Source organism: Panthera tigris, chromosome D2, assembly GCF_018350195.1.
Source record: "Panthera tigris isolate Pti1 chromosome D2, P.tigris_Pti1_mat1.1, whole genome shotgun sequence".
Lineage (NCBI taxonomy): Eukaryota > Metazoa > Chordata > Mammalia > Carnivora > Felidae > Panthera > Panthera tigris.
The window spans coordinates 75,348,368-75,362,982 of NC_056670.1; positions in this window are offsets into that span (position 1 = coordinate 75,348,368).

The window sequence follows — 14,615 nt, forward strand, 5'->3', positions numbered from 1 at the left end:
CTGTTTCACTGATATCTATGTTTATCCTTTCGTAAATGCCACGTTATCTTAAATGACTGGAGTCTGGGAAGATACTGTAATAGGAGAATGAAGCCGCAGGTGCCTCAGAAACAAAACTCTAATGAAAGAATGGCTGGTGGAAGGTGTGTATTTGGGGGGCATCCTGCATCACACTGATGATTCCATTTGCAGTGAAGAGGAATTCTAGGCTGGGATTAAACTTTCATTAAGTTTTTCTGTCAGGATGCTCTGTGGCACCCCCACTCAGGAGTACCTCTGTGTTCAGGGGACACTTACACTGAACTTGGAGATATGAAATGGCAGGGAGTTAGTGCTTGCTAACCATCAGCGATGGCACTTTAGGGGTTAAATTGCAATCTCCCCACAGAGCAAGCTCTTACCAAAGAAAGAAAGATGAGGTATCCCTCTTGCTGATTTGAAAAGTAAAAATATTTATTGCTTGGTTTACCAGATGCCTAAAATCCAATTCTGCTGTCTTTGATGGACACTGTGACCCTCCCTGTGATGCACCCCACTCTCAGTGGATAGGACAACATAATTGTGTGTTTAGTTGCCACCTGCCTTCCATAGAAGCAGGTTGGACCCGAGAGCTGAGTACAAAGCTGAGTCAGGTCAGAAGGGTATCAGTGTTCATAGTCTGAATCTATTTCCCAGAGCCTATGGTCTATTTCAAGGACATGATTAACCAAGGTGGCCCTGGGGTCCTTTGGAGAACACTGAGCAAGAGTCTAATCATAGTAAGGCACAGAGGAAAGGTGAGTGGGTCACATGATATACTACTTGGCCAGTGATCTGAACCTAGGTTTTCCCCTTCCCTGGCACCAGTATGGAAAATGGGGAGTTTACAACCATTTTGTTATACTTCTTAAATTTCAGTTGCTTATACTTAGATTTGCTGAGCCACATCTCTTTTTGGCTGACATTCTGATAGATTTTTGTTGACTTGTATTGTTCCACGTGGCATTTTCTCACCAAACACTCCATTAGACAAATTCTACCCTTGCCTTCCAGTGGCCCTGTAGTAGCTCTGTTCACAGGCTCCTATTTGGAGCCAGAGCACTCCTGTTTCTTATGTCCTGTCCTAGCTCATCTGGCCTTCCCAAGGCACACGTCTGGGAGCCAAAGGTTAGTATTCATGAAAACTGTCTTCTGATTTTTATCAATTATTTTATTCTGAAGGCATTTCCTCTATTGTTTGTAAAACTCATTAAGACAGTAAAATTAGGAAACAGTAAAAATCTAAAAGAATCATGGTAAAAAACCCCTCCAAGTGCTAAATTTATCTGAGTATATTTCCAATTAATTCACATCTCAAATGCAAGATAATACATACCACGAGACTTCCCCCTCCCCCCCAAATTAGAAAGCTTTGTATAGGTGTTCATAAGTGTCTACTTGTATAGGTGTGTGTGTGTGTGTGTGTGTGTGTGTGTGTGTATGTTTATGGCCACAGGGCTTTCCCAATACTGATGTTAACTCAAGAGTAATAGACTGGTTATTAGCCCTGAAATTGATCTTAAAGCTTATCTGACTTTAGACCTTTAATTTTATAGGGAGGGAGACTGGGCCCAGAATGGTGGTGACTGTCCTAAGATCCCACAGCCTCTATGTTGCAGTGTCCAGAGGACCTTAAGTTCAAAGGTTTTAGTCTTTTGATAGGTCACCTTACCTACTGTAATATGTGCATGGCATCAGCTTTGTTTTAAACCGTTTCTTAAAAAAAACTGTCTTTCTCCTATTAAAATTTAACAAGCAGAGTGATTAACCATGTCTGCCTGAGATTCACAGGGTCCCTGGGACTTGGGACTTCAGCGCTAAAACTAGGAAAGTCCAGAACAACCAAGATGAGTTGTTGACCCTACTTACAGGGCTTTGCAGCCATTTACCTGGATGGTTTTTGCCATGTTTCTTGGTGACCTGTGGCTTGTGGCCTTAGCAATGTGAAAGGAAACTTATGACTCTGTCTTATGGCAAAGAAGAGACAACTGACTCTTCCGTGGATGGTGAGCATCCAAATCCTGCTCACCTTAACCCAATCCTGTCTGTCCTCCAGGTCCTTTCAGGCCAGTCCTGACCTTTCCCAGCCTACCTGCCCAGTCTGGTGGTCGTCAAACACCCGGCTGATCGGTAGGACTGTCTTCTGTATGAATTATTTCACCTTTGCCATCAAACACTGTTGGCTATGATTTCCTGTGGAAAGGTTTTATCTCCTCAAAGACCCTTGAAGGCAGGAGGTCAGGGCCCTGTGTCTCCAGCAGGTGAAGATTATGGACTCTGGTCTAGGTTAGAATCTTGGAGCTCGGCACGTTGTTAGTTACGTGATCTGGGAAAATCTCATAACCTGTTTCTTAGTTTACTTCTGTAAAATAGGGGATAATCGTACCCATCCCATGGTGAGGGATGGGGGTTATTACCTTAGTTGATACCCACAGAGTGCATACAGCAGCACCTGACACATTAGCTATCGTAAGGTCTCGGTAGATTCGATGTTTGCTGACTTACTTGAACGCATATTCACACAGCTAATCCCCTAACCTTTAAAGTTCGTTCACAGGCTCAGCACTTTCAAAGTGAGTATGGTCTTGGAGAACATTCCTGTCTACCCAAGCTGTTAAAGGATTCTGTATGTGTGGTTCATTAGAATTCTAACTGCAGGGGACTTGCCTTGAAATAGAATCTTTAAGCACAAGGCCATCTATCTGATAGTGTCTGCTCAAAGATCACTCTCTATAAGTAACACTTTTACATCTTTGAACTGACCATTTAATAAAAGCATGTTATCAATTAAGAATAGTTTAAAGGCACGTTAAAATGACAACTAATTTCGATTCATTGAAACAGATCTTTATTATATTTGATGCATAATTTGAATTTTATGGCCAAGATAAAAGGTTAAATCTGATAGGTAACTGAAATAGAATATGTGCTTCACAGGAACTTAACTTTTAATTTTTTATGTACCTTGGTATAATTAATAAAACATTTCTTACAGCAGAATTGCACAACCGAATGAATCCAAGACCTTCCTGAGTGTCAAAGAAAATCAAGCTATTTAAGTCCTTATTGAAAGAATAAAACTATTCAAGTTGCAGTAGCTTATATATTCCTGAGTTTGGACGAAGGAGTCTGTAATGTCTTTGGAAGAAGAAATAAATATTTTCTGCAATGCAAAACCATATTGCTTTCTCTTTACCTGTAAGAAATCCAGCCAAAGGTGATGACAGTGTGTGTTAATGTCGTGGCTGCTATTTTTGCCTGCCCAGCTCCCTTTACCTTCTTCCCCTGTTAATGGAGCCCCTCTCCTTTCTTTGGGATACAGCCCTTTCCTCCCCTCCATCCATGTATTGGGGGCTTACCTTCATAGTACCTAGCCTCCCAGACCACTGTCTCCCCATATGAATTTCCTAGGGCTGCGAAAACAAAATACCACAAACAGGTGGTTTACCACAACAGAAACTTACCCTCTCACAGTTCTGGAGACCAGAAGTCCAATCGAGATGTTGGCAAGGTTGGCTCCTTCTGGAAGTTCCAAAGGAGAATCCATCCCGTGTCTCTTTCCTAGCTTCTGGTAGTTGTTGACAATCTTTGGTGTTTCTTGGTTTACAAACATCACTCCATTCTCTGCCTCTGTTGTCACATGGTGTCTTCCCTGTGTGTGTATCTCTGTGTCCAAATTTCCCTCATCTTATAGGGGCACCAGTATTGGATTAAGGCCCACCCTAATCCTGTATGACATCATCTTGACTTGATTACATCTGCAAAGACCTTATTTCTAAATAAGGTCACATTCACAGATACCAGGAGTTAGGATTCGAACAGGTCTTTTTGGAGTACACAATTCAATCCACATTACCTTCTTTTTCGTGATGATTGGTCCAATGATAATCATGTTGCCTAACCTGGGCCAGAGTCCCCACTTGGAATTTCTAATTGGAGCTTTTGGGGGACATCCTCACTTTTCTTCTTGAGAGAGTAATGATGGGGCCACTGGCCCCCATGATTCCACCTTGTGGAGAAGCTTGCCTGAGACACTGGAGATGCATGGAGAAAACTAGAGAGAGGATGAGAAAGTCCTGATGGTGCTCAAATCCTGACATCCAGGCACACATTCTTTTAGTTTGCTCATGTGAACCAATACACACAGGCTCCCCTTTCCCTTCTTAACTTGGTTTGAGATAATTTTTTAGTCATTTGCATCCAAAGGACCCTAAATAATGTAATTTAAAGGTATTGTTTAAAAATATTATGCAAAAGCGTCCTCAAATGGAAGTGCTATCTCGCACAAAAGCAAGTGCTTGGCCATGTTCTCACCAATGTGCCCGCATTTGCTTGACAGAGAGGGGCATGTGTATACAATGACAGCCCCCATCTTCCAGACCAGGTGGCTTGCAGCATGACTTTCCCAAGACTGTTTTGGATGGCCACAATGGCAGGCACAAGCTGTGACCTCACTTCCTTGATTTTTCTCCTCTGTGCATAGGCTTATTCTGACCATCTATCATTTGACTATGAACTTACAAAGGAAAACCTTGCTTTTCAAAGAACAAAGGAACAAGGTAGAATAGTGTACTTTTCCTGAGATGACATAAGCTGTACTGTAATGAGTATCTTTTCCAGTTGCCTGATTCATCGCAAGTGTTGAAAGATCACATGGCAATATCACTGACAAACCCTCTGCCATCAAGTGACATGCAGCAGGCAGGAGGCTGGCCTCATGGGCTCCTGCAGGCCACTTTCAGTCGCAAATAACAAGACCTGGCCAGAAGGAGCTTAAACAATAAGGAGTTTCTTATTTTACAGGATAAGAAGTGCAGACATGGGGATTCAATGACATGATTGTGTCCTGTTGCTTTCTTCCTTTCAGCTCTACCATTCTCAACTCATGGGTAACATTTCCCCTCAGAGTTGCAAAGCAGCCTTGGGTGAGGGGTCCCACTTCTGCATGTAACAACATTCAGAAAAGGGGAGCACCGTTTTCTCCCCTGTACCTGCTTTCACTGGGAAGGAAAACCTTTCTCTGATTTCCATCACATCCACCCCATCTGACTTTTCCCCAATCCTAACGCTAGGATTGGGTCACATGTTCACCTTTGTACCAATCGCTGCAGAGGAAATTGGATTCTGGCTATGGCTCGTCAATTAGCATTCCCCCTGGGGCTAGAGTCAGCCTGTAAAGCCAAGAACATGCCATATGGAACAAAACTTGGCGGGGGCGGGGAGGGGGGTCAGTTAGCAAGGAAGGGGGAGGGCAAACATCAGGGTCTGGCATAGCACTTGGGGACCATTGATGGAAAATCCAGAGGCCCTGATATCAGGTTTCAGCAGAAGGCTGCCCCACCACCCCTTGAGTTAAGTGGTGCAGGAGGAACTGGTAAAATATAAAAACATAAGAGGCATTCCTTAGAAGGAAATTGATAGTGTTAAATATTTAATATACCACATATAACAGAATTTGACACATTAAAATATTTTATATATTTCTATATCATATATAACAAACTAATATGTTATATTTTCATGTATTGATATTTAATATACAACAAAAAGAGGGCTCAACATTAATGAACTAATCATTGACCTTAAGTTAGTAGAAGAAAAGTAGAATAACTCACAGGAAGAATCAGAATGATGGAAGTAATATCACAAGAACAGAAGGTAATAATAACAATAGAAAAACATTTTTAATGGGGAGGATCAACAAAGTCAATTTGGTTCTTTGAAAAGACTAAAATTTTTCCAACCTCTGGTAAGAATGATCTAGAAAAAAAGAAACAATATTAGAAATTAAAAATGTTAGGAATGTGGACATTAAAATATAATAGGATAGTGTAAACCACTTAAGCCTATAAAAATTAAAGTTTAGATGAAATGGAAAAATTAGAAATGGAAATTAGAAAAATACAGCCTACCAACACTGATTCAAGAAGCGATATGTACTGAATAGTTTCATAATCTAAGGAGTTTGAACCATTTGGTAAAAACTTTTCCACAAAGGATATCCAGATGGCTTTTACTGACAAGCTCTGTCAGATATTTAAGAAATAAATTATTCATTTAATTTAATTTTTTATTTTTTTAAGTTTATTCACTTACTTTGAGGGAGAACAAGAGCAAGGGAGGGGCAGAGAGAGAGAAGGAGAGAGAGAATCCTAAGCAGGCTCCATGTTGTCAGTGCAGAGCCCAACATGGGGATTGATCTCATGAACCACGAGATCATGACCTGGGCTGAGATCAAGAATCGGACACTTACCTGACTGAACCACGTAGGTGCCCAATAATTTGTCTTATACAAATTATTCCAGAACATATAAAAACAACAATACTCAGCTCATTTTTTCCCTCTTTTAAAAATTTTTTTTAGTTTAAAAAATTTATTTGTTTAAATTCAACTTAGCATACAGTGTAGTATTGGTTTCAGGAGTAGAACCCAGTGATTCATCACTTACATATGACACCAGTGCTCATCCCAACAAGTGCTCTCCTTAATGTCCATCACCCATGTAGCTCATCATCACAACCACCTCCCCTCTGGTAACTCTCGGTTTGTTCTCTGTCTTTAAGAGTGTCTTATGGTTTGCCTCCCTCTCTGTTTTTATCTTATTTTTCCTTCCACACAGCTCATTTTTTGAGAGATGGATAGCTTTGATCCCACAATCTGATAAAGACTGAATGGGAAGGGAAAATCACTCATAAACATAGTTACAAAAATCCTAAAGGGGCACCTGGGTGACTCAGTTGGCTAAGTGTCCGACTTCAGCTCAGGTCATGATCTCGCAGTTTGTGGGTTCGAGCCCTGCGTCGGGCTCTGTGCTGGCAGCTCGGAGCCTGGAGCCTGCTTCGGATTCTGTGTCTCTCTCTCTGTCTGCCCCTCCTCTGTTTGCACTCTGTCTCTCTCTCTGTCTCTCTCTCAAAAATAAACATTACAATTTTTTTTTAAAAAATCCTAAAGAAAATATTAGCAAGCGAAATCCTGCATCAATTAAATGTGTAAATCATGAATGAGTTGGATTTGACTTAACATTATAAAATCAAGTAATATAAATGATCATATTAACATATTAAAGAAGAAAAGTCTTAGGATAATCTCAACACATGCCAAAAAAGCTGTTGATGAAATCCAATACCTGTTCATGGTAACAACTCTTATTGAGTCAAAGATTGACTATGCCAGTTTGGACGGCCCATTGGCAAAGTAGAAATTTCTCAGGCTGTTCCCTTGATGTTCAGTGGGAAGCTGACTACAGAACTCTCTTGTCCTTTGGGACCCCTTTCCCAATTTTCACTGTTGTATGGTTGTAAGTCTTGTACCTCTTTACATGTAATCTTTTATTTGTTTTTAATAAAAATAGGCACATGTTATATATACTGTTCTTCTCCTTACTTAATTTCATTTGACACACTATAGAAGTATTTTCTTTTCAGGATATATAGATCTGCTGCACTAATAGCTATTTTGAATTTCATTGTATATAAAGCATAATTCATGAACTTTAAGAAAATATAATTTAGCAGCCTGCACACTGAATGCAACTCCTAACATGTTTAGAATCTTAATCAGTTGGGTGGAATTCATACCATATAACATAAAAAAACGGGGAACTCAATGGATTTCTGCGCCTTAAGGAAAAATTTGGGCTCCTCTGGGCTGTAAATCATCTCTCTGTGAACTGAGATTTGGGCAGATGTGACAAAACAACTTTTGATGGTCATCTTTCTGTATATGAGTCTAAAAGTGAGACAGGACAAGGTCAGCAGTGCTTCTGGGGATGTGATCCAATGGAGAGAACTAGACTGCACAGTCCATGAACACCAAGGGCTTTCATTCTAGAAAAAAATCTTATAACCGCTCCAACTATCCTCTTTCCCCTAGGAAATTTGTTGGGATGTTTATTTCATTTTCTTTTTTAATTTTTTTTAATGTTTATTTATTTTTGAGAGAGAAAGAGAGAAGGGGGAGGGGCTGAGAGAGAGACAGAGGGAGAGAGAGAGAGGAAGAGAGAGAATCCCAAGCAGGCTCTGCGCTGTCATCTTGGAGCCTGATGTGAGGCTTGATCCCATGAACTGTGAGATCATGACCTGAGCTGAAACCAAGAGTTAGACGCTTAACTGACTGAGCCACCCAGGTGCCCCTGAGATGCTTATTTCAAAGAACACAGTCTGTGATTCCCCGTTTGGGGGACTCCCTGTGGTGCATGAAGGGGCCGGGCAGGCACCGTCTGGAGCAAAGGGTATTGGGCAGATGGGGTGAGAATCCAGGTCCCCTGGCACATCACTGCACTCTTTGGCTGGTGACTTGGGCTCTCCTGAGGGTTCTTTCCTCATCTTTCAAATGGGCAGGATGTTCTAAATCTTATAAGGTATTTGTGAGACCTGAGTCAGATAAGCTTCCCTGCCCCCAGAAGGACCAGTTTAAGAATGTCTTGCCATCTTGGGAGTTTGTTATTTCAGGGAATGGTTTTTACATCGGGTCAGACTGTGCTCTTCCTTGTGCACATGCCTTGCAATCAGAGAGATGATAAGCAAGTATAAAGTAATTTCTGGGCTAAGCCATCCGTCAGCTGTTCATTTTTCCTTTTCACTGGTTTGCCCCCACTAAGCCCTCAAAGCACCAAGGAGCATGGGGCAGTCACTGGAAAATTCCTAGGGTAAGCTGGAGGGAGGGGACTTTAAGCACCCCCCATAAACACCGGAAAAAAATCCCAGTTAGACTGTTCTATCTTGTCCCCTGTCTCCTCTCTCTTGCCCTCCCACTAGAGGTCTCTCCTTCCCTCTGCAGAGCTCAGCCAGATGAAAAACCTTGGTCAATAGACCCAGCTGTTACCTGTGAGCAGTTTAATGACCCTATGGTTTTACTGGAGTATAACCTTTGGGGTTTCAAGCTAAATTCTTAGCAAGGTGTCTTTTTTAACAAGAAACGTTGCCATGCCACTTGTTACGAGATGATGTTTTCCCTTGATATTTTTGCATCAGCAACACAATCGGGGGCATATAAAGATGGCAAGTGCCTCCTCTGTCAATGTCAGACTCCTGATGATGTGGCCTCTGTCACCTTGGCCACCTCTGGCTCTCCGCAGTTAATGTGCAGCTGCTGCTGGTCACATGAAGGCCCCTGTTGGGCCATGTCCAAGCTTTTCACAGCTCCCCTTCCCTTCCCAAACACTCACCCCGGTGATAGGGAATTCAGTACCGTGGTTCGAGGGCCGTGTGGTGGGACCATTGTAGCCCCAGGATGGAGCACAGTGCCTACCCAGGGCAGGTACCCAAAAGTCTTTGTGGAACAAATCCTTGTGTATTCATGGTCCACCGGGTTGTATATCTAAACCTTCTATGCTTTCTTGCTGTGGAAGTGTGTATTAGTTGGCTGGGGCTGCTATAACAAAGTAGCACACACTTGGTAGCTTAAACAACAGAAATTGTCTCACAGTTCTGGAGGCCAGAGGTCCAATATCAAGGGGTCAGTAGGGTCGGTTCCTTCTGAGGGCTGGGAGGGAGAATCTGTTCCAAGACTCTGACCTAGCTTCTAGTGGTTTGCTGTTGATCTTAGCATTCTCTGGCTTGTAGATGTATCACCCCAAACTCTGCCCTCACATTCACATAGCCTTCTCCCAGGGTGTTTGTTGGTGTCCAAATGTCCCCTCCCCTTTTTAAATTTTTATTTAAAAAAAAACAAAAAAATTCTTTAATGTTTATTTTTGGAAGAGAGAGCGCAAGCAGGGGAGGGGCAGAGAGAGACGGAGACACAGAGTATGAAGGAGGCTCCAAGCTCCGAACTGTCAGCACAGAGCCCCGACATGGGGCTCGAACTCACAGACTGCGAGATCATGACCTGAGCTGAAGTTGGAGCCTTAACCGGTTGAGCCACTCAGGCACCCGTCAAATGTCTGCTTTTGATAAGGACACCAGTCATATTGAATTATGTGTCCACCCTACTCCAGCATGACTTCATCTTAACTAACTACAACTTCAATGACCATTTCCTTTTTTTAAAAAAATTTATTTTAATGTTGATTTAGTCCTGAGAGAGACAGAGCAAGCAGGGGAGGGGCAGAGAGAGAGGAAGACACAGACTCTGAAGCAGGCTCCAGGCTTTGAGCTATCAGCACAGAGCCCAATGCGGCGCTCGGACCCACAAACTGTGTGATCATGACCCGAGCCGAAGTCGGATGCTTGACTGACTGAGCCACCCAGGCACCCTGACCCTATTTCCAATTAACATCAAATTCTGAAGTACTGGGGCTTAGGACGTGACCATATCAATTTTGCAGGGGGGGGGGGGAACACAATTCAGCCCATAACAAGGAGTTACCAAGCAGTACAGTTTCTTTCCCCTGTTCTCAATTCTCCATTTATGTTAGAAAAGGTTGAAAGTTAGATTGATTCCTGTAAAGTATGAGTACAGCTGAGGAGGAACGAGGAAATGTTCTTCATGTTAACATAGCTTGAAGAATTTTGGGTTTTGTCTGAAAATGACAACTGAGGCTGAGACTCTTAGTGGCTGAATAAATAAGACTATTGCACCTTGTATATCACGTGAATAAACCATTTTTTTTCTTTGTAATCTACAAGTTGGTGGCGTAAGAATGCCTCATTTTTAGCCTTGTGCCCTTGTTAAGTGAAATGTAGTGCTGTCTTGTGACTGGGGAGGGACACGGCCCACACAAGGGTTGTTAGAAGAAACCTTTTCTCTAGTGCGTACTTCACCAGGCACCGCTCTAAGCCTTGGACTCATCCAACTGTCCTCAACTCGCCAGTAGGCGGCTGTGACAATCATGCGTTGACAGACACGGAGCTGACGCGCAGGCAGCGGCCACCAGGTGGCGCCCGAGAGGGGTGCGAATCCCTTTGGGCGGGTTCTGAGCCGGGAGTGGTCCAGACCTGCGGAGACGCGAGGCGATTGACGCCTGACTCCAGTCTCAGCGGCTGCCTACATCCCCTCGGGGAATACAGAGCCCCCCCACGAGCAAGACTGCCTTGGGAGGGGGGCTTTGAATCGCATGGTGCTGGGGCGGAGACTTCTGCCCGAGACCTACTTGGGTTCTCCGTTCATGTTTTCTTTTTTTTTTTAAGTTTTTATTTAAATTCCAGGTAACATACAATGTAATATTAGTTTCAGGTGTACAAGATAGTGATTCAACCCTTCCGTACATCACCTGCTGCTCATCGCAAGTGCACTCCTTAATCCGCATCACCTGTTTCACCCATTCCCACCCCGCCTCCCCTCCCCAAGCATCAGTTTGTTTTCTGTAGTTAAGAGTCTGTTTCTTGGTTTGCCTCTCTCTCTCTCTCTCTCTCTCTCTCTGTGTGTGTGTGTGTGTGTGTGTGTGTGTGTGTGTGGGCTGTCCTTCATTTTTTATTTTTGCCACCTGCATTTCTGGCGAAGGAGCGGGCTTGAGGCCAGGTGCCTGCTAACGGTGCTTCTCCCCTTGGGACAGAGCAGGGCGGCGGGACTCAGGCAGCTGTGGGTTTGCCCTGGAAGTGTCACCTCTCCATGGGCCCTGCGGAGCCTGTCCCCTTTGGACGGCTTCCAGCTTCGCTGACCCCACCGCCCGTGCTCTCCGCGCAGTTCTCCGTTCATTAGCAGCTCCCCCAAGGTTTGAGGCAGAGAACGAAAAGGAGCTAATACCGAGCGTTGAGTTTGGTGGAGAGAGGCTGGCGGGAGCGAGATTGGACCTGATGGCTTACAGGCACGGAGGGGATTCCCTGCGCCCTCCCCCCTTTCCACTGGGAAGCAGATATGAAGCCTGGGTCGCCAAGGTCACTGCGAAGATGCACACATTTTATGTGGGGAGAGAGAGGGCTGGTTGTGGAGGACATTTCCACTGCCCTTGGAGGTGAGAGAGAACACGCCCCCAGGGAGCAGGTGTCAGGGCCAGCGGGCTGGCCTTAAGAATGGGTGAATGATTCACTGGGGCTGGAGAAGAAATAGAAAGGGGAGAGGCTGGATGGGGTGAGGGGAAGAAAAGCCAAATGTGGCCAGCCCAGCTGTCTTGCCTGGGGCTGATCTGGAACTTTTGCCTTAAGGTTGACTCATTGCTGTGGTTAATAATTATGGAGGAATGGGAAGAACACTGGCTTGTGAGTGACTGAGTCACTTTATGGGCATATGTGTACCTCTGTTTTCTTATCTGTAAAATGGGATGGCACATTTCTAGAATGGCCTGAGACTAGAAGTGTGGGGTTTGCGATTGCAGCGCTGTCTGGTTCCCATCCATGTCTGCTGCCTGCGGTGTGAACTGGAACATCTCTAAGCCCTAGACAGTCTCTCAGCAGCCAATCAGAGAGATACATTGGGATGGGGGGTGGGGCTTTCCGTGGGACCTACCCACTAAGGATCACGACCTGCGTTCTCTGGGCTGGAACTTGGTTTCTTCAATGGTGTGCTTAGGGATCTGACTCGTGCTTTTTCTGTGGATGAGATGGAATCTAACCAGAGCAGACTGTAGAGGGCAAAATCAGTTTCACATGGACTCATGTGAGACAAAGCAACATTAGCCTGTCAAAACTTCTATGTAGGAGTAGAATCTGGGGAAACCGCAATATGTTAATGACTTAATTTAGTTTTGTGAATATCTGCAGATATGTGATGTCAATGTAAAGTGCAACCTTCACAATGCAGTATCTTCCTGTGTAGATTAAACTCAGGGAAGGCTGAAGGGTTTATGAGGTTTCTTCCCACTATAATTGGTCTGGATTCAAATCTCAAGTGGGACAGGTCAACCTCCTTCATCACTGACCCGGAGCAAACATTGTCTCCTAAAATGTATCTGATTTGGTTTCCCACTGTGAGTTCTCTTGTGTGATGTTTGCCTGCTTTCTGGCTTCAAATGTTGCAATAGTTTTCTGCCCTACCCTCCATTCTGGCACGTGGTAGGCACAACAAAAATTGGTGGAACAAACCCTGGAGTGAAACTCTAACTCTTGGGGGCACCTCTAGGGCTGAATCAAAATTAGGTTCTGCTCAGTTTCAATATCTATCTCATGGGAGCCCTTTAAAATAGAGTTGAGAGCTTTTGGGGGGGGGCAGGGCTCTCTCTGAAAGCCTAATGAAATTTGCACCTCCACTTTACATGTTACAGGTAAACTGCAACATTTTGTAAATTCCAAAGAGTTCACAAACTCAGGTGGTCCCTCTCTGGTTAAGAATGTCAATGCAAACCTGTCTTTCTCAAGTTCCTTGATATGAATGGAGATACTTAATCAGAGGAATGTTGTGTTCATGGCCTGAGGTGTGTAGAGATGGACTGTAACTTCTTATTTTGATGAGTTCCATCCTTGCTCCCTCTGCAAAGATGTGCAGAAAATTCTAGAGCAAGGAGAGGAAGACAAGTATAATGGTATCCGATCTTTGGGGTTTGTTTCATTTACTGATTTTCTAGTTATCAGTTCGATGTACAAATATTTATTTTCTTGGTTTATTTCCTTCCTTCTTCTCAAGGGAGATAACAATAGGAGATTTGGTTGGAAACCCCATACGGTTCAGGGTGTACGTATTCCTGTGTTTTCTGTGCCTGCATCTGCTGAAAATGAGCCCCAAGGTATAGTCATTTTTAGAATAATCACGTCTGTTTTCTTGTCAACGCTGACAAATTAGATTTCTTCCCCTGCAGTATGGAAGACTTTCTAAATGAAGGTGCCATACATAAATGTAGCGTTCAGGGCTGCATTCAGCTTCGGCTTCCAACTCTGCATAATTGCTTACAGATTACCTTCTGTGTGCACTCAGACAAGTGATTTTCCAGCCACTGTCCTGTGCAGACATTCGACCTGCAAAGAGTATGTGCAAAGGTTGGTGGTCTGTTCAGATGATGCTCCTAGATCATCCCATGTGGAAAGACCTGCACTAGGAAACGCCCTCACTGCTTCCTCCACCGATTCAGCTTTGAACCTGCTGACGCCAATTTGATGCCATTCTGACCATGGCCAGTAGAGTCATGTTCAAGTTTCGGCAAAGCATTTTACGAGCCAAGCAGTTTTGTAACTGAACCAGCATGAGTTCGCTCCTTGGTGAGTCACAGAAACTGCACCAGGTGAGTTGTCGTGCAAAGGTAACTTTATCTGCAGCAAATAAGGAGCTCACCAGTAACTTCCAAAGCCATGACTCCCCGAGCAAGGGAGAATGGATTTCTTTTATTTAGGGTTAGAATGAATATTTAGATAGGGAAGCCTTGTCATTGTATGTGGGAGCTGGCATAAGGTTGCACATGCACCTTAAGGAAACCTGCTTATATCTACATGGTATGTGATGTCAGTGAGGCTGCTGGTCCTCCTTGGGTGGAGATTGTAGTATTATAATGAGGTACAGGTAACTGTCAGTCACTCCATGGGCTGCTCTGTGGTCCATCTGCACAGGCGTCAATCTGGAGTTGAGTTCAAACTGGTCTGGGTGGTCTGGGCCCGCCAGAACTCTTGGTCTGGGAAGCCCTTATTGCTTGAGGGGTATTTTCGGTTTCCATCATAGAATGTTACACCCCTTGGGTCTTTTGCATGAGTTAAAAGATAAGCTGGAAAGAAGAGCTTAAGGAAAAAGGTGGACCAAAGGTTGGTGGGTACAAGCAGGTGAGCAGTAAAGGTCAGGTCCTGGGGTCTAGGCGGTG